This window comes from Lutra lutra, chromosome 4 (genome assembly GCF_902655055.1).
Source record: "Lutra lutra chromosome 4, mLutLut1.2, whole genome shotgun sequence".
NCBI lineage: Eukaryota > Metazoa > Chordata > Mammalia > Carnivora > Mustelidae > Lutra > Lutra lutra.
Window position 1 is genome coordinate 51,239,813 of NC_062281.1, and position 22,517 is coordinate 51,262,329.

Sequence of the window (22,517 nt, forward strand, 5' to 3'; positions counted from 1 at the left end):
CTGGAGAGAACCCCACCCTGGAGAGGGAGATAATCTACAGTCAGATATCCTCCTGGGGATGGACCCAGGGAAGCTTATACCTGAAAAGTAGAGAAGGGTGCTGGGTCTCCACTTTATACAGTCTTTGTCTTGCCCTTAAAGTCTTTTATCCTTTCTTCACATTAAAGAGACCCTTAACCTTGGTTTGACATGAATTTTGGTTCAATAGAGTGGTCACTGAAGGCTTTCAAAACAAATTTCACATACAAATTTTTCTTAGAACATGTTATTATTTAAAGTATTTCAAACTGATAAGAACAGATACTACACTTGATCTTAGCCAAAAGGCCCTGAGAGATCATGTAGGTCCAAAATATAAGCAACAAAATAGGTTCTTTGGGCTGTTTTGTTTAAGATATTTAAATCTCTGGTCAATGAGTTACACAAAACTTTGCAAGGAGAGAGAAAATCATTCATTTGATTTTATAGATAATTTTAGTGAGAAATATGTAGAAACAAAATGAACTGTGTATGTCCTATATCTATCCTTTCATGCAGCTCTAATTTTCTTACTAAGTTAAATGCAGAGATTATGTATATTATGCATTATACATATATATGTATATGCATGTATGTATATCTATATATACATACATATATATACACACACACATACGCACATATTTTCATACTATTTTTTAGAATTTTATTTATTTATTTGACAGATAGAGATCACAAGTAGGCAGAGAGGCAGGCAGAGAGAGAGGAGGAAGCAGACTCCCTGCCGAGCAGAGAGCCCAATGCAGGACTCGATTCCAAGACCCTGAGATCATGACCTGAGCTGAAGGCAGAGGCTTAACCCATTGAGCCACCCAGCTGCCCCACATTTTCACTTTTATATAATTTAGCTCAGGGTTTTGAACACATCAGGTGCTTAACACTCATTGAGTTCACTTTTAAATTTGCAAATGAAAATTTTAAAATGAATGAATGGGTGGATAAATGTCTGCTATTCTTTTTGCTTCTTAAGGATATTATTAGTTTGATTTAAATATACACATCTACATCAACACTACTACTCCAACTTCCCAACCAGGCAAATAACAATTTGATTTTTTTTTTATAATTTTGAGATAATTTTATAAGACTGTTAATTGGTAAATCCATTGCTTTCAATGACTGCATGATTAATTTTATTGAGAGTCAAAATTCCTGACAGAAGCCGCCAGAGATTCTGTGGGAGGAGCATATCTGACAGGTTAACATCTGTAAAAGGCTCTGTCATATCTCATGAGCAAGAAATGTGTTTTTTCCCTCTTGCGTCAACTGAAAGTTTATTCCATCCTGGTACATATGTATTCCATCTCTGTATGGTTACATACTGTACAATCACTATATTTTATATATATATGTATTTGCAAATATATATTAATAACTTTTGGCATGACCCACCACCTAAATCAAATAGAAGAGCCTATGTATATTAAATATATATGTAAACCAAATAGGTTGAAATACACACTGGAAGGGATTATCATATTTCTATAAGTAAGAAGCACAATTTTGAGAATCAAAGTGTAAGAAATACTTTTGACCACTACTGTTAAAGGTATGTATTTTTATGCATCCTCACAATTTTTGTGAAGTTTTGAAAGGAATACATGCTCACTACTGAATTAAGGAACATGCAATTCCATATTTGGAATGGATCTCATTATTTTAAAATGGTGTATAAAGACATTCCTCTCTACAAAAACATTTTAGCATCCATGAAACATGACAGATTCAAACAGGAAAGAAGAGCTATTTAAAAAATTGGATGGGGAGTGGTTGTCTCCATTGTATCAAGAAAAAGCTTGTATTTTACTGAAGTATAGTAGAAATAATAGCTATCACTATGTAGCTATTGTTTAGCTGATAGCTATGTAGTTTATTCGGTAAAAAAAAACTGAATATCGCTTAGGGCCATAAAAACAAACAGTAATGACCTCAGCTTTGCAAAGATTTATACAGAAAAACACAGATATTATAACTACATAAGTAGGTTTTGTAGGCTTGAGAGTCCAGAGGCCAAACTGATTTTTAAAAGAGTGCTGATACGTTTCTCACCCACTGCATATTCAGCAGGCATTATTTGTAGTGTTATCTGATTATCTCTAAGTTCCCATAAAACACTTTACATATAACAGCCACTTTTAGAGGACCATCTGCTAGAACTCTAAGGGCTCTCCAGTGTAATTCCTCATTTATAATGAAACTAACAAAGGCAAAACCCTGGCTCTTCCTAGTGTGACCCACCTCTGTAGGCCATGACCCACATCTCACACAAAGTCTGCTAAGAATTTGGGCTGAGGGAACACAATGCCGATCCTGGAGACAAAACAGATGTATACTCTTAAATTTCAAAAACACTGGAGATCCAACAAAATGTAACATTCAAAAGACATTAACTCATTAATAGTTTTTATGATGCTTTAATGATAGCAAGTTCCTAAGTATGTTACTATTTTTAGAAGTACAGCATTCCCTTATTTGTAAAGCTGAAGTGAGTCAGAAAATCCATGTGAGTGTCACACACTGGTGTTTCTTACCTTCAAAGAAGGAGTTTCTGTCAGATAACTTTTAATGAATATGAAGTTTTTCCATGTTTTATATTTTATGAGAGACAAGGAGTATATATTATAGTGATTATCAACAAGAAAGTTGTAGAATAGATGCATAATTTAATAGATATAATTTAATATAATAACATTATAGAATAGATACATAATTTTAAAAATAAAGCATTGAAACCTTATTTCAATGTAATAAGAGATTATTTTATTTCCTGATATCAGATCTCAAAGAAGAATGTTCAGAAAATGTCCCCATATCATGAGTTTGTTCACAGTCAAGAACAAACCTCAGAGAGAATCAGCACAGACCCCCACCATTTGATAAATACTGTCTTCTGGCTGGCAAGTTAGTTCACTAAAAGACAATGAAAAACTAATCCTTATTACCTGCAGTCATTATGCACATTTTAAACACAAAATAGCAATATTTCAACGATGTCAGGGCTTACATATGTTTTGATTTGCTCATGTAGACAGTGTGCTAAGACAGGGAAGAAAACTTAATCTAAATTGGGTGGATTGGTCAGAAGTTATAATTCTAAGCAAAGAAATGACATTGAGAGCCTGGGTTCAAAGCTAAAGCAAATGAAAAATCAGAAGTAAGAAAACCTTTTAGATGCCTGAAAACTAAGAAGGAAAAAGAAAGAGCAGCAACGTAAGAAACAAGACAAAACAAAAAACAAATCAGAGAATGCTCAAGATTTTTGGCGGACTGGATCCTGCCGGTTATCTGCTGGGTTATTAAGAGCTGCCCTTGGTGGCTCCCACATTTGTCAAATGCTTTCCTAGATGGTTCGTAAGTTATCACTGGATTAAAAAATACAGCAAACAAGGTAGTATTATCCACATTCTACCGACCGACACAATTACACACACAGAAGCTAACTTGTCTAAGGGGACACAACTATGAAATAGTGGAGTCCAGATTCAGACCAATGACTGTCCCGTTCCATTCCATCATGCTATGAGTTCTTATACCATTCACAACACATTTCAACATTTCGATACTGGAGGATTAGACAAGGAATCAGAGCAATTCAAATCTAAGGCCATTCCTTCTCATTCTGAGAAGGTCCTCTCCTTTGAAGCACTAACATCACGTTGAAGCAATCACGCTGAAGCACTAACATGATCCATACGTCCACACATCAAAAGATGTGCCCACCCAGGCAGATAACCTCACACCTCTAAACTTTGGCATACGATGCGTTGTATTGTTCTTAAAAATTTGTCTTTCTGCAACCAAACACCTTTTATGACATAATATACGTGTAATCAACATATGTATTTTTTTCCACAAGTAAGGCAAGCAAATGTATAAGTAGGAAAATATTTTTGTAATCCCCAACTTAGTTATTTAAGAAATATAGCTGTTATCATGTTCGTTTACATGTTCTTGGATATTTATCTTACTTAAAAAAATCTGGTTATAAGTAATCCTTAAATTCTACAAAATATATCTACTTAAGTTGAAAAGATCAGTCAGAACCCTTTATTTACTTTTTTTTTTTAAGATTTTTATTTATTTGACAGAGAGGGTGGGGGAAAGCACAAACAGAGGGAGCAGCATGCAGAGGAAGAGGAAGAAGCAGAGAAGCAGACTCCCCGCTGAGCAGGCAGGGTTCCTCACCCGCCCAACTTCCATCCCAACCCCCCTCTCACCTCTCCCCAACCGCCACTACCACCATGTGAGGCTTGATCCCAGGACCCTGAGATCATGACTTGAGCTGAAGGCAGACATTTAACCCACTGAGCCCCTTTATTATTATGATTTTTTATAATGCATCATCAGTCCGTTATAATAGGAGTAGCAGTAGTCTAAGAATCATGATTTAAAGCAAATCGCTTAATTTAATTGGATTCTTGATTTCTTACTAGTGGAGTAGAATGGGTTATACTTTTTATGAGATTAAATCCAAGGGTGCCTGAGTGGCTCAGTCAGTTAAGCGTCTGCCTTCAGCACAGGTCGTGATCCCAGGGTCCTAGGATCAAACCCCACATTAGGCTCCCTGCTCAGCAGGGAGCCTGCTTCTCCCTCTCACACTCCCCTTGCTTTGTTTGTGTTCCCTCTCTCGCTGTCTCTCTCTCTCTGTCCAATAAATAAATAAAATCTTTAAGAAAAAAATACAATCACAAGGCAAACTGAAAAATTCAGCTTTAAAAAATAGATTATTTGTACAGTATTTAGCATATAGTACTGTTTTAATAAATGTTAAATCAGCTTGTCCCACCACAGTTCCTTTCAAGATTTTGTATTTAAATTGTTTTGTATTTATACAGCAATTCAAAGCTCACAAAAATGCTCAACTATTATTATCTCATTGATTGTTACAATAACTGTGACAGAGATGGGACTTGTACTACTGGTGTCATTAACACAGAAAGCAGCTCAGGCTAAAATATCCAGTGATATTGATCATATAGCTATAGGGTTGAGTCTCAGGCCCACCAAGTCCTACTTCAGCTCTTATATTCTCCAACATTCCTTCTCTTTGTGATGCATACTAGTACAAACCACTGGGTTAACTCAATTGTTATTTTAGTGAGGGTCTCAAGCACATGGAAAAATGTTTAACCTTGCTCATGAATTAGAGGATCTTATTTTCTTCTCAAGGTGTGTGAACATGGTATTAAAATTCTATTCTGAAGGATAATAATCTTTAAAAATAGTGTTTCTGAAGTACCATAAGACCTCTTCATGTGTCTAACAAGCCTTCCCTTTTTTTTCTGAATCATTTCCCTTTACAATGATAGCAACAAGAGCACATTGACTCTAATGCATCACCTTAACAAATGTTTATTTAAATTCTTTGACATGCAGTCTTAGAAATGCCAGTCATTAATCTACTGCCAGGTATGAGCTGGTGAAATATGTCCTTAATTTTCCTTCTTCAGAGAGGATTAGCTTTGTACACAGGCCTGCCAGAGCAAAAACCTCTTTTATCTAAATGTGAAATACACTGTCATCAAGACCTAACGAACACCGTGTGAAATACACATTCAAACAAAGTACTTTTAACTGTCTACAATAGTCTCTAAAGTCATTGGCTAGAGCTCACCTCTATGAACACAGGGTAAGACACTTTCTTCGTGCCAAACACACACTGGGCCCTCCCCTTGGAGGGTAAAATAAACCTCCATAAGCTGTGAAGTCACTCAAACTGACCTCCTGTGTCACAGAGCAACAAAAGTGGCAAAGACCCTATGTGCTTAATGAGACTGGACAATCCATACTTGATGGCAAATTAACAGACTTTGTACTTCCGCAGACCTTTTTATTTCCTTTTATTTCCTTCTAATTCCAAGATACTAACCAGATGCCACAGCCTGAATTTCAGACTGGAAGCCTTTTAGTTGATCTCACCCAACCACAATTTCTGCATATCGGTTCACTATAGAACTGCGTATGTGAAGACTACATAATTGGACTTTGGTATCCCATAATTAAATAATTACTTTTGGAATAAAATGGATCATGAACGGACCAATGATGCCTGTGTCTCACAAACTGAGAACTATTAATTCAATTCTGAGATAAATAAATGAGAATGGAATTTTATTTGCACCCAATTTTATTTCTAGATCTAATGGGTAAATAGGCTTTGAGGATAGTATCTGAGTGACTCTAGACTGTATCTGTTTGAAGTAAAGGAGATAGGGCAGGCAAATGCAGGGTAGAAGGAGTGGGGGACAATACCAAGTCCACCATCATTAATTTGCCCACACAATGAAAAACAACAACAACAATAACAACAACAACAACAAAACTCTAGTTCTACAGTATGTGTTCGACACATTTTTCAAAGTACAGTGGTTTCCAGATATCAGCGAGATGACAGCTTTTCTCTGATTACATAAGTATATACAATTTTTTGTTAAATTGAGCTCTGCCTTGTGACAGGTTTCAGATGTAGAAACTTATATTACCTTTGTTGCCTTCAAAAGAGAGCAAAATATCTGATAACATAAGAATGTAAGAGCAGATTGATTTAAGCTGGAAGGATTCAATCTAAAAATGGTATTTCAACCAGGTAAAATTTTACATGTATTCTAGCTCAACTAATACCTTTAAAGGGCACATACAGAATAAGGTATCTTATAAATGCAGATTTTTTTTGTCTATTGAATAATTTTAATCATATTTTTTTATAAAATACAAAGGAACTGGAAATTAGTGTACCATGATCTAATACATTATTTTACTTTCAAAATCATTTTTTTATCTGAGACTTAGAAAAACTACTTTTTTTTTCCCCTTAGGAATAATCATTGTTTCATTTAGCTAACTAAATATATTTCCAAACCTAAGAAAATCTAATAATCTAACACTTCACAAAATATTTTGATTATTAGTATTTTAGAAAACAATAATTTGAACTATAAACTTTGTAATAATTCATGACAAAAATAGAACTTGGAAAAATCCAATTTTCTGTGAATTAAATTATAGGTATGGAGGCAATAAGAGAATGCTAAACACACAGATTCTGAAATCAGGAGGTCTTCATTCAAATGGCAGCACCATTTTCTAGCACCTGTATGTCCTTGAGAAAGTTATTTAACTTCCTTCATGTTCATTAACCCTATCTGTAAAATTGGGATAATGATATCACTTTTCTCATAAAATTGGGATGGAGATGAGGCAATTATTATTATACTTGGGTACATAGGAGACACTTAAAATATTAGTGACAGCATGGTAATCTAGTTGGAACAGAGATGGTCATTAAGGAAGAGTAATAATGATGCATAGAAATAAACCAGAAGTTTCAGAGAAAAGTATCATTCTAATGTCATGGTTAATTTGTTCAGTATTGACTTTGTCATTGGTACCATTAAATAGTGATTATGGAGTTCTATGTTATAATATGCTAACGAATATAAGGAAGATGCAAAAAAATTACAAAAACAAACACATTAAAAAACCCCCATCATAATAGTTACACATGAGTAAAAGTGACAATAAAAATAAAAATACCCACCATATATTGAAAGTCTCTATGCACAAGGTACTATTGTCAACATGTTTATGAACCTTAGCTCTTTAACCCTACTGTCTAATATTATTATTAAAATTTTAATGTATTTCCCTTTATAGTTGTTTATTTATTCTTTCTTGAGGTTATCATTTTTAAAATATTTCTGGGTTCTGGGATGCCTGGTAGCTCAGTTGGTTAAGGTCAGACTCTTGATATTGGCTCAGGTCATGATCTCATGGTCATGATCTCAGGGTCCTGAGATTAGCCATGTGCCCAGCTACATGCTGACTGTGGAGCCTGCTTAAGATTGTCCCTCTCCCTCTGCCCCACCCCACTCTTGCTCCCTCCTCCTCCTGCTCTTGCATTCTCTCTCTAAATAAAAAAAAGGAAGATAAAAAATTTCCAATCACATTCAATTTTAGTTTTTTTCCACTTAATATTAAATCATCTAAAAATTTGTATATTATTCCATGTTACTTTTTATTTTAGTTATTTCCTTTCCTGAAAAATGTTTTAACTGATAAAAAGAATATAATTTATTGTTAGTATATAACAAAGTAAAACAATACTGATGGGTAAAATGGGTAGCTCATTGTTATTTCCCTTTACATTTTTCCATTAATGGTCTTTAACACAATTTCATATATTATCATCCATTTACTTTTCCTCCTTTTTGAATTGCCTGTGGTATCATTTGTCCATTTTTTAAAAAGTGGGTTAATTGTATTTTTCTTATCAATTTTTAGGTGTTCTTTGCATAGTAAACATTGTTAATTCTTTACTTCACTTAGGTATTTCCAAAATTATTTTTATCTTAACTTTATGGTGTCTTTCATTAGCAAATGATTTTTATTCTTTTTTTTTTTTTATAAAGGTTTATTTATTGATATGAGAGAGAGAGCAGGGGGAGGAACAGAAGAAGAGAGAGAATCCTCAAAGAGATTCTCCACTGAGCATGGAGCCCAATATGAGGCTGGATTCCAGGACCTGAGATCATGACCTGAAATCAAGAGTTGGCTGCTTAACAGAGGTGCCACCCAGGTGCCTCAAAGAATTTTTATTCTTATGAAATCAGATATATTGATCTTTTCCATTAAATTATTTAGGTTTCATGTCTTGATTAATATATATTCCTATGATTTTCTAAAACTTCATTATGTAATCTTTAATCTTTACTTCTGGATCTCTACAATGTTCTGAATATTTTTGGTTTGTATTCATTATTTTTTTAGGGTTAGAGGTGTAATTGATTTCTTACAGTTGGACGTCCCAATATGTCAATGCTACGTATTAACTATATTATTATTTCTTCCACTGGAAACAAATGAGGCCTCTTAATAGATTAAACTTTCACATACAATTTGGTATGTATCTTGAATTTTTATTTTCATCAATAGTATTTTCTCTAAGGCTGTGGCAACATTTGTCATTCTAATGTTAAAATGTATGGGTCAAAATATTCCTTAACCTTCTTCCTTCCCAAATTTATTCTTCAAAATATACTCTAAATTATTTTGGCAGTTACTTTAAGGAGTGGGATGTTTATTGGATACACATGCATCAAATCACCACATTGTACACCTGAAACTTACATGATATTACATTTCAGTTATATCTCAATAAATCTGGAAAAAATCTGGAAAAAAATGGACACTAAACATCACTTTTAAAGATGGGCAATTGAAGTTCTTTCCTTTATGATGGAGAATGATCCAATCATGTTCTCAGTGACCACTCCTATGGTCATAGGATGTCACAGCATGATCCTGGAATTACCAACCAATTACACAGCACAAAACAAAGTGATAATTACACATACAAAATGCACATGAAGAGTGGGTCTTTAATGGGAATTGGATTAAATCTATGGACTAAAAAAAACAAGACCATTTTAATATTAAGTCTTCTGAAACAGCAAAATTTTCAAATTCTTTTTTTTTTGGTGATTTTGTGATATTCAGTGAATATTAAAGTTTTTGTGAATAACAACTCCCAGAAATAGTATTTTGAAATAATTTGTTTTTGTTTTTTTATTCATGACAAATTCATGTTTGTTTAGAAACATGTAAAAATCAGAAAACATACAGAAATAAAAATAACATCAAAAATAAAATTAATTCTGTCATATTTCCTTCTAATTTATTTTTAACCAATTTTTTGCAAATAAAATTTTAGTATTTATTTTGAAACACATTAATATTCTATCATAAGACTCTACTTGATATTGGTCTTTTAAGTGTTGCTTATTTTTTCCCTATTACAACCATTAAGTTTATATCTTTGTGTATTTTAATTTTTATCTTTATGATGGGTTCCTAGAGTAAAAATGACTTTGCCATGAGATGTATGGGATTTATAAATTTTAATCATGTTGAGGGTAACTACATTTGATTTTTTCCCCATAAGAACAGCCAGTAATTCAACACCATTTACCAAACAATCATTTGCTTAGCTAATGATCTGCAGTATATCCTATAGGATATGATATATTCTTATATACATCAGAATTATGTTAATTATTGTAGGTATCGATCTATATGAATGCAAACATCTAATGGTGCTGTTATTCTACCTGCATTTCTTTTCAAACCATATATGGAAATGTAACCCCTTACACACACATAAGATCTTTAGAATTATTTGTCATTTGCTAAATTATTTAAAAATATTTATCGGGGCTCCTGGGTGGCTCAGTTGGTTAGACAGCTGCCTTTGGCTCAGGTCATGATCTCAGGGTCCTGGGATAAGCCCCGCTGAGCAGGGATCCTGCTTCTCCCTCTCCCTCTGCCCTTCCCCCTGCTTGTTCTCTCTCTCAAATAAATAAAATCCTTAAAAATTTTTTCAGTAATTTGGCATATGGCAAATAATCTAGATAAAAAAGGCACAGAGGACCTGAATAGACATTTTTTTCAAAGAAAACAGGGATGGCCAAGAGACACATTAAAAATATGCTCATCACTAATCATTAAGGGAACGCGAATCAAACCCACTATGAGCTAGCACCACATAGTATCAAAAAAACACAAGAAATAACAAATATTAGTGAGGACAATGACAAAAGGATATGGACAAAAGGAAACCCTCGTGAACTTCTGGTGGGAATGTAATTTGGACACCCACTGTGGAAAACAGTAGAGTTTCCTCAAAAAATTAAAAATAGAAATACCATAGAACTCAATAATTCCACTGCTGATTACTCAGAGAAAACGAAAATACTAATTTCAAAGGATACATGCACCCCTTTGTGTTCATTGCAGCATTAATTATAATAGTCAAGGTATTGAAGCAATCTAAACATCCATTGATAGATGAATGGATAAAGATGTGGTGTATACCATATATATACAATGGAATATTTCTCAGCCATAAAAAAGAATGAGATCTTTGCCATTTGTGACAACACAGGTGGACCTAGAGTGTATTATGTTAAGTGAAACAAGTCAGACTGAGAAAGTCAAATACCATAGGATTTTACTTATATGTGGAATACAAAACAAAATGAAACAAAACCAAACAACTAAAAACAAGATACAGACTCATAAATACAGAGAATAAACTGGTGGCAGGATAGGTGGAAAAAGGAGGAGGATCAAGATGTATAAACTCCCAGTTATAAAATAAATAAATCATGGGGATGAGAAGTACAGCATAGGAAATATTGTCAATAACAATGTAATATTTGTATGGTGACAGATGGTAACTATACTTATTGTAGTAAACATTGTGTATTGTATAGAATTGTCAAATCACTATGTTGTATACCTGAGACTAGTGTAACATTGTATGTCAATTGTATTTCAAAAATATTTTAAAAAATTTTATTTGATTGGATTGCTCTACAAACTAAAAATTAATATGAGAAAAACTCCACACCTTTATAATTGCCAATCTAGCCTTTAAAAATGTGGCTGGTGTATTTTCATTTGCTTAAGACTTTAAAACAATTTTTGAGTAAAATTCTAATTTTTTTTTTAATACATATCAATACTGGTCTAACGAAAACCTTAGGAGTTTTGTTTTTTGGTTTTTGGTTTTTTTTTTTTTTAGAAAATGACACCTGGAAGCCATCCCCAGAGATATTTATTTTATGAGAGAGAGAGAGAAACACAGAAAAAGAGATGTAGATTTAAAAATTGACATAGATCTTCTGCTATGAAGAAAGCAACCAAAAAAACTAAAAAGCAGTCTTTGGAATGGGAGAAGATATTTGCAAAAGATATATCTGATAAAGGGTTAGTATCCAAAATATATAAAGAACTTATAAAACTCAAAACCCCCAAATCAAATAATACAGTTTAAAAATGCGCAGAAGACGCGAATAGACGTTTTTCCAAAGAAGACATCCAGAAAGCTAACAGACACATGAGATGTCATCAGGGAAACTACAGTGAGAAATCACCTCACACCTGTCCAAATGGCTAAAAAAACGACATAGGGAACAACAGATACATCAAAAATGCAGAGAAAGATGAACCTTCTTACATTGTGAGTGGGAATGCAAACTAGTGAAACCAATCTGGGAAACAGTATGCAGATTCCACAAGAAGTTAAAAATAGAATTACCCTATTCATCAATTGCACTACTAAGTATCTACCCAAAAGATAAAAAAACAAACAAACAAACACGGATTCAAAGGGTTATGTGCACCCCTAAGTTTTATAGCAGCACTGTCAACAATAGCTAAATTACGGAACGAGCACAAATGACCACTGACCGACAAATGGATAAAGAAGAGGTGATACACACACGCACATACACACAGATCCATAAAAAATGAAATCTTGTCATTTGCACTGATGTAGATGGAGCTAGAGAGTATTATGCTAAGTAAGTCGGTCATACAAAAACAGATACCATATGATTTCACTCATTTGTGGAATTTAAGAAACAAAACGGATGAACATGGGGCAGGGGGGCGGGGGTAGAGAGGCAAACCGGAAAACAGACTCTTAACTATAGAGAACAAACTGAGAGTTGACAGAGGGAGGAGGATGGGGGATGGGTTAAATAGGTGATAGGGATTAAGGAGGGCACTTGTGATGCACACTGAGTGTTGTATGTAAGTGATGAATCACTAAATTTTATACCTGAAACTAATTTACACTGCATATTAACTAACTGGAATTTAAATAAAAGCTTGAAGAAAAAATAAAAATTAAAAATTGACATAGATCAAGAGATCAATATAGTTGAACATTCTTAAATAATCATATTTATTCTCGTGGTTTTCAGTTTCTATGTACTGGTTTTCATGTTGTCTGTAGGAAATGATCATTCTGAAATATATTATGTTTATGTCTCATTTCCTTGACCACGGACTTATAGAATAATGTTAAATAAGAAGTATTTTGATGACTTTAGCTGGGATATCACCAAAGTTTCAGTTTTATATAAAATTATGTCAGCTGATAAATAAATTGTGTTCACTTGTAAGTACGTATTGACATGACTCATTATTTCTAGTGTTCTAACTCATCTAAGGAGAAAGTTAAATTGGATGTGTAATGACATCTGAAGGGTAAGATGTATTTTTAAAATGTTATCTAACTTTGGAAAGCAAAAGAAGCACAACAATTTACATAACTACCTTTTTAAAGAGCTTTAGAAAATAAGATACTTTAAAAAAGAAAATAACAAATTAAAATTTGAATACAAGCTTAAAAGTTACCTCTTGGCAAATTGCGTGTTTTGTAAAAACATTTCCTTACACACAAACACAAAGCAGATGCAAAGACTACAATAAATATTCCACATATAAATGGCATTATAGACAATGAGTTATGAGTTCCATTCAAGGTTATGAACATGAACCTCAGAAGTACTAAAAGAAATGATCTGATCAAGTTTGACATCCAGAATTGAAGATTATTGTTTGATATCATCTTGTCATTCCAAATAATTATAATATATGTGAGGGAGGTTGTATATTCTCAACTTAGTCTTGTCAACAAAATTAATTATTTGACAGAACTAATTATTTTGAGAATCAAAATCTGCTCAGGGGAGAGAAACTGCACTTTTACATGCAAACCCAGTTCCCAGGCTACACTGCCAGAACACCCAGGATCACATTTAATTTCCATTAGTGAGGCCAGTCATTGTTTTAATATGATTACACAATGTTGTAAAATGTTCTTTTTTTATGAAAAGCAATTAATTTTCATTTAGTAACATTTTGGATGCCAACTCTTTAGAAGTGACTCCTCAGAATGCAGATTTTTCTACAAATATTCACAGTAACTGCCTAAACAGTATTAGATTCAAGGAAATCCATGTGCAAACAATACAAAGTGCAAACAATACAACACAAAGACCTAGATGTAATTGCCATCATTAATACCATATTAATTTTGAATATTCCCATTCATGTCAAGACACCAATACCCAAAAGAACTTTTCTAGTTCCAGAAATAGAGGATAAGTTGTGAAAGAGCAGCACTTTAAAATAGTTCATTTAAAAAATTTATATATATATATATATATATATATATATATATGGGAATGAAATAAGCATGTGTAAATGTTTTTTCATCAGATTTGATTACATACTGATTGTAGATGTTATAAGTTATTCAGCCTTGATTATCAGTAAAGTTTACCAGATGTCGTGAAGTAAAGGGCCAGAAAAAAGTTTGCAAAATAAATACTGCAGCTCTAAAAGACTAAATAGCAACCATTTGTAATATTTTGAAAACCGGGTTTCTTAAATCCTCACATTTCAGTTTTATAGAGAGTTGTTTTAAGTAAAACATACATGATGATAAATTTATACTGTTTCAGATCATCCTGGATGTAGAAGAAAAGAAATTATTTAAAAATCATCTTATTTATAAACTCTCAAATCAAGAGGATAAGTTTTTTCTCAGGAGATGCCAATAGGTTTTATACCTCTCAGGTAAGTCCAAGATTAGGCCTTTTCCATGGAAATGCAAGGAATCATCAGGATTCCTTCTTGATTGGCTTTGCCTTGCCAGAGAGCTCCCTAAATCACATTACAGGAATACAACACGCAAAAAGTCTCTACTGCCTGTGTTCCATGCTTTAAAAAGACAACTCCTTAACTGGGTAAAAGGTAGCAATGTGTGTAAATAAAATTTACATAAAAAATAATACTCAGATCTTTTTTTTTCTTTTTTCCTATTATTTTAATTTTTTTATTCTGTTATGTTAGTCACCATACACTGTATCATTAGTTTTTGATGTAATGTTCAATGACATCAGTGTTTGTGTATAACACCCAGAGCTCCACGCAATCAGTGCCCTCCTCAATATCCACCACCAGGCTCACTCATCCCCTGTCCCCTCTAAAAAGCTGTTTGTTTTCCAGAGTCCATAGTCTCTTATGGTTTGTCTCCCTTCTGATTTCCTCCCCTTCATTTTTGTCAACTTTACTAAGTTATAACTGACAAATAAAAATTGTATATATTTAAGTTTACAACTTGATATTTTGATGTATGTATACATTATGGAATGATCTCACTTATACTTGGAATCTGAAATAATCAAACTTCTAGAAGTAGAAAGGAGAATGGTGCTTTCTCAGAGGGTGGATGAAGGGCAAAATGGGGAGTGTTGGCCAAAAGGTAAAACGTTTCAGCTGTGCAAGATGAATAACTTCTGGAGATTGAAGAACAGCACGGTGCTATATTAACAATACTGTGTTACATACTCGAAATTTGTTAAGAGGGTAGGTAAACATTCTCACAGGGGAGGGAAGGTTGAAATAGGGAGTAATGGCTATGTGAGGTGATGGGTATATTAGTTAGCTTGATGATGGTGATCATTTTGTTTCTGTAAGATTTGCTAATAAATCTTATAATTCACTAATTAAATTTTTACCCCTATTTTCTTAAAACCCATATTTTATTGATAATAAGAAAGAACACCTATTTTGAAGAAGAGATTTAAAAAATTCATTGTAAGCCCATCCACCACAATGTAAGATCCACTTAAGAAAACTGATCTCCGAGACAGTTATTGCAGAGTTCATTTCACCACAGGCAGTATGAAACTAACAGATTAGTCATGGTGTTACTGAAAATCTTCCTCAAGTGTGTAGGTACTCGGTGCATAAGACTGCAGCATCAAGGAAGAAACAAGTCGTCTTGACATATTTTTTTTCACATAGTCTGTACAATGTGAAAAGGCAAACTGAAAATTTACTCTCAGTCTTGGTTTCTTAGAAAAGACAGTATATTCTATCATTAAGCAAGTCTTTATTGAGCACCTACTGTGTACCAAGATGCTAGCTGTCCTTTACAGAGAGCCATTTATATGTCGGGATCACATAACACTCTTAACATCTTTAAATCATCATCTCAGTCAATCCTGATAACAATGTATAAGGTTGGAATTAATACACCCTTTTCAATACATTGGGAAACTGAGGCTCAGAGATAAAGTAACCTACTTAAGAGAGATCCTAGGTAGCTTTTGGTAGAAATAAGATTCAAATCTAAGTCCGCACCATTCTGGAGACTGCACAAAATACTGTACTGACACTCAATTGTCTTTGAAAATCTTTACTCTTATTCAGCTGATTTAATTAAATTCCATAAAGAAAAAAAAAAAAAGGAAAGTTGCTTGCATATTCTCCATATTGTATTTCTACCCTTTATTCATAAGATTGTTTCCATAGTAAATGTGTAAAAAAGTTTTGCCTAATGAAGCATGCATAAAGTAGCATAAAAAGAGGAAAATATCAGCAAAAAAACCTTTTATCCCCTGAAAAAGTAGGAGCTCACTAATCATAGCTAGGGAAAAGGAAAAAAAAAAAAACAGCTATGAATATAATTACCATGCTGGATATTATTTGAACTTGTTCTTTGGGGGTTGTATAAAGTTTGTCTTACCCCCTCAGGAAATATAATATTTCAGCTTTCTGAGTATTGTGACCATGGTTTGCTTTCATATCCTTCATAATATGTTAACAGTGTGTTGAGAAGTATGTCATCATTACCCTATTCCTTTTAAAAGAATATACTGAAAAAAGGCAGTGCCATTTGGATATGAATAAGAACAAAATTTATGGAGCTCAATGAAGCTTTGATGATTAAACATAAATGTATATCAATTCCAGCATCTCCTACTTTCCCCACCAGAGGTTAAAAGTTTTATTAATGGACATATTCAATACTGGGAAGGTTAGATGTGCATCTTGAGTGCTTCATTTGAGGTCCCATGTTAACAAGCCCTGAAAGGAGATCCATTAGCAGCTGCAATGAGGCTTTTTTAGTCAAAGTAGGTAATTAATGGAATTATGAATAATGGTTATTATTCAATTCAATCACAGAAAATGACATTGAATATGAAAAGAAGGACTTGATATTGCCCAATAAAGTAGTTAGAATTTTGAAGAGCTAATCATATAATGGAAATAATATCCCCGGGGTGATGATACTCAGGCTACAACACAAAAATGCAGGACAGCTTATTCATTTGGAGCATGAAAATTTTTTTTATAAATTTCTAATTTATAAATTTCTAATTTATAAATCTGCGTATTATACTAGCTTCTAGAGGTCACATGATAATCACGTGGCTCTTGGTGGCTAATAAATACAACTGAGTTATGTTGACTCCTAGCAAACAGGAAAGACGATTTCTTTACTCATCAACAATATAAGCAAACTTAAAAATCATTCATTCCTTCTCTAAAATGGTGTATATGGTAGAGAAGAAAGAAAACACTTAATAATCTATACAGTGTTATCCCTACTTATTTAATCCTAAGATTCTGGTACATTTTGAAAGGAAAGTTAACTTCCTTATCCAAAATCCACTCTTTCCACTCTACACATATGTACAAATTAGGAAAGAGTAGTTAAATCGGTGAACTGATTTAGAGTTGTCGAATAAACCACAGCTATTAGTAGGTGTAGTCACAATGTTGTGAAAGGTATAAAACCATACTTAGCTCCCTCTCATATGGACCTGAGTGAGTACATTGGTTCAGGACTTACAATGAGCCTTGTAAGTTCCCACTCTCTTGTTCTGCCTCAGCATGCAAGTTTGAGAGTGGTATCATTGAGATGAGTTTCTATACCACGTTGCAGTACTTATTAGCTCTCTACCTACTACCAGAAGGTTCTAGGATCTCAAGAAATTTTAATGGATGGTAAGAGGCTTCATCTCAGACTGTGAGCTTAAGTGGTTATCATGGTCTAGTTTTTTCAGAGTTTGAATTAGAATATTGAGCACTCAAGTAGCTAATATAATGGCATTCTTGGGTTCTTACATTTATCTTTCATTAGCTTCTTTGGGAATCCCAATAGAAACAAGAAGACTTCTGTTTTCATGGATTTAGGGGCCACAATACCATGGATAAAAATACTGAAACTAGCCTAACACTACACTGATTATTTACAATCAATGTCAAAAAACATGAGAAGGTTGAAAATAAAACTGTAATCATATAATCTTGGGTACAATCGAATGAGGTGTGAAACATTCTTGGAAGATCTGAGTCAGGGCTGGGGCATATACGTGCAGATATTTAAATATATATGGATGGATAGCTATTAGACAGACATCCATAGATATTTATATGTAAGGACACAATCACAATTTTTTTCATAGACATAGATAATATAATGTTGCTTCACTAAGAGGTTCATTTTGATAATTCTATTATTTTTTTAAGTGATTTAAGTATATACTTAGTAGCTTCATTTGCTTGGTTAGAGAATCGTGCCAATAAAGCCACAATTGTGAGTTGATTACTACAGAAGCATCTAAACAAAACTGAAAGGGACAAGATCCTGCCCATACTGTCAAACTTCCTCTAGAGGGAATCTACGGCATTCCAAATGTAGTCATCCAAACCAAAACTGAACACCTGGTGATAGGACAAACTGGCTTGCCAACACTGGACCATGTGAATAGCGCAATTGAAACGAATACCACGGCTAAACCTAAAATAACAAAATGAAAAGAATAATGAATTCAGTATTGCTTTTGTTTGTTTTTATTTGGCGATTAATAGTCTCGCTGACTGAAATCCTTTGCTTTACCTCAAAGAGCACATTTTCTAGTAGAAAAGGCAGATAATAGTCAATCAATATGTACCTTCATGTGTCAGACATAGTACTTTCACTGTGTATCTTTAGGTAGCTTAAATCTTACCAAACTATATAAAATATTTTAGAAGTAAACAGATGAAGACTCAGAGAAGTCCCTGACTTTTTTAAAAGCACATAGTTAGTGAGCAGTGAAGTAGTCTATCTTCAAAGTCTATTATCTTTCAACCACAAAATACCAAATACTGACTAGTAACTGGTAACTCATAGTTTCCCCATCCTCCCTGCTTCTTTTGAAGGGATTCCTTATGCATTTCCTTCTATGCATATTAGTGAAAAAGAGACAAAGTTTAGAAGAGAAAAATAGAAAACTCTTCTTAATTTTAGGGTTGTAAAAAGTAAGACAAAAAAAGATAATTACCTAAAGTTTTCAGAGTGAAAGTAAATGAAAATGAAAGGTCAGTGAGAGAGTTAAAACAATTTCCAAATACCATATGCCTTACATGAATAAATTAGCTACTTGTTCCTAAAAATTTCCATATGCCAGACAAGTACAGAAAATTATGAAATTACTTATTTTTATTTCAAGGTATGTTTCTTTAAAATGCCATCTTTTCATGAATATTTTTAAAATGAAAATTAAAAAGTAGTGAGTACCAAAAGCAGAATTTTTTTAAAAATCAACAATTTTTAATAAACCATCACAAAATCAAAATGACACTTTTCAAATTGATGTCTCACAATATTTTGTACCTCTCCACACTCTTCTAATCATCCCATAGAGAGACAGAATCTGTGTACCACTTTAGGAGCTTCTAACAAAGGCATATAAAGCATGCACTGTTTGCTCATTTGCTGGTCAGTTTTCTTGGGGAAATTTGCTCTGAGCTGAAGTGAAAATCTTGGTCTTTGATTGTGTATATATCAAATATAAATGTGTGTTGTGTTTACTGTAAGTAGGTGTTGAAATTATATAATAGCAGGACCCCTCTGAGAGTTTATAATCTATTAAAGGGCAAATATAACCATAAATATGAAGATAACACAAGAAACTATTATATGTAATGCCTTGTTAAAGATGTATTCATTTGTCTATATAATATATACTCATTTGTATTATAAGTATTCATAGGAGGGGAAAACACAATCTTCTTATGGTATCCAGTATAGTTTATGGAGCTTGAGGCATTTGAATGCAGAGTTAAAGAGAAGGGATTTCAACAGATTAAAAAAACATGAACAGCTTCATAGAATATTCAGTTTGATGCATACAATACATCCATATAAAGAAGTACTTTGGAGATCTGCTGAAAAGATAAATTAAGGTCAGACTGTGGAGATTTTAAATGCTAAGCAAAAGGAGTCTGAAAGTAGAGAGCAAGGAAGATTTACTGAGGTTTCTGTTTGCTTTTGATGCATGGATATAATACAGTATATAAATATTTGCAAAAATATTTTGTAATCAAATCTGTTAAAAGCTCTGCTTTAGTATACAATTGAATTCTAAGTTTCTTAAGAGTGGTTGCTTCTAAGGGCAGGGATTATTGTTCTGAGTTTGGAAAAGAAAGTTACATTTAATTATATATCATTTATTTTTACTTTTTTCGAACCATGAATCTCCTTTTGCTACAATTTAAAAAGTAAGGTAGAAGAGAAAAAAGTCTCGCTACAATATACTTGAATCTTGCTTTCTCTTAAATTAATACTTTGTTTTTGACAAGTAACAATGTCAGAGTTCTAAAAGAAGTTGGTTGTCTTATAGTTCTAAGTTACATACTGATACTATAATAAAATTGTGTGACTTCTAGAAAAATGCCTTATTTGTATGAAAAATTTTACCTGTAAAAGTAAGATTATTTTGGGGGCACCTGGGTGGCTCAGTTAAGCATTTGCCTTCAGCTTAGGTCATGATCTCAGGGTCCTGGGATCAAGCCCCACATCAGGCTCCCTGCTCAGTGGGGCGTCTGCTTTTCCCTCTCTTTCTGCCCCTAACCTCAATCCTCCCTCATGCTCTCTCTCTCTCTCGCATAGAAATACAATCCTTTTTTTAAAAAAAAGTAAAATTATTTTTCATAATATTACAAAAAATAGTAAAAAGAAGAGGATCTAGGAAGTAAACATAAGTGATTGAATCTAGTGCTCAAATAGAGACAGAATTGGAAAGTGTTATACGAGTTATAAGTGCTCTTGGACTATTTGCTTCTTCAATAGCAACCGCGAGAGATCATCATAAAAACACAAGACTACACAGCAATTAGAATGGCCCAAATCCAGAACACTAACACCATCAAATGTTGGGGAGGGTATGGAGAAACAGAAATTCTCATTCATTGCAAGTGAGAATGCAAAATGGTACAGCCACTTTGGAACACGTGGTTTTTCACAAAACTGAACATACTCTTATCATACCATCTATTTCTCATGTTTCTTGGTATTTACTCCAAAAAGTTGAAATTTGATGTCCACACAAAAATCTTACAGCAGTTTTATTCATTCTTGCCAAACCTGGAAGCAACCAAGATGTCTTTTAGTAGGCAAGTGGATTGTAAACTGTGGTACATCCAGAGAATGGAATATTATCCAACACTGAATAGAAGAACTGAAGAACTGAATAGAAGAACTGAGCTATCAAGTTATGAACAACATGGAGGAAACTTAAATGGATATTACTAAGTGAGAGAAGCCATCTGAAAAGGTCACATATTTTATGATTCCAACCATACGACAATATGAAAATGGAAAAACCGTGAAGGCAGTAAAAAGATCAGTGGTTGCAAGGGGTTGAGAGGGTAGTGAATGGGTGGAGCACAGAGAATTTGGGGGGAAGTGAAAATACTCTGTATGATACTGTAATGATTTAATGTCATTTTATATTTGTCCAAATCAACAGAATATACAACATCACAAGGGAACCATAAGTGTAAATTATGGGCTTGGATAACTATAAATGCATCAACGTAGGTTATTAATAGTAATGAACGTACCACACTGGTAGAAGATGTGATAATAGGGAAGATTATGCATTTTGGGGGGTAGGGAACCTATGAAAAATGTGAAATATGTACCTTCCTCTCAATCCCACTGTGACCCTAAAACCTCTCTTTAAAAATGTCTTTTTAAAACATCTATAGACTGGGATGCCTGGGTGGCTCAGTTGGTTAAGTGTCTGCCTTCAGCTCAGGTAATGATCCCAGGGTCCTGGAATTGAGTCCTGCATCAGGCTCCCTGCTCAGCGGGGAGCCTGCTTCTCCCTCTCCCTCTGTCTGCTACTCCTCCTGATCATGCTCTCTCTGTCTCTAATAAATACATAAATAAATAATCTTAAAAAAAAAAAAAGAAAAGAAAAAGAGGATGTGGGGGAGGAAGAGAAAACAAACAAACAAACAAAAAACTGTCCCTACAGTTTCACCTTTTCCAGAATGTCAATGGTTGGAATCAGACAGTATGTAGCCTTCTCAAATTGGCTTCTTTCACTTAATTATATGCACTTAGGTTTCCACCATGTCATTTTGTGCATGGAAGGAAAGAAGGAAAGAGAAGGAAAAGCCCCCTAAGTAAAAAAATCCAGCATAAAGTCTTAACAATTTGAGGAACTAAAAGACAAAATGTTGTTCACTCCTGAGAAGCAAGATAGATTTTTCAAAATACAATTAACATGTAAAAAGATAAAATAATTAAGGGAAATAGAACAATGAGAAGGTCATAAAAAATCCAGGAGACAGAAAATGCAAATACAAGACATATGAGAGGGAAACACATTAACTCATACAGAAGAGACATAAATCCAAAAGATAATTAAAAAAAAAAAAACTCCTAGGTTAAAGAAAGATTTAATTTTGCATCACAAAAACGCTAATTCCAAGCAAGATTTTTTTCTTTTCCCAAGAAGTATACATAGGCATATCCTGGTAAAGTTCCAGAGAAA

The 22,517-nt window shown here is 33.6% G+C and overlaps 1 protein-coding gene and 1 pseudogene across 1 annotated transcript in view; both read right to left on the reverse strand.

Moving 5' to 3' along the window:
• RALYL (RALY RNA binding protein like) overlaps nt 1-22,517 on the reverse strand; it is a 701,413-nt gene that overhangs the window by 387,579 nt on the left and 291,317 nt on the right.
• LOC125099364 (uncharacterized) lies at nt 205-338 on the reverse strand (annotated as a pseudogene).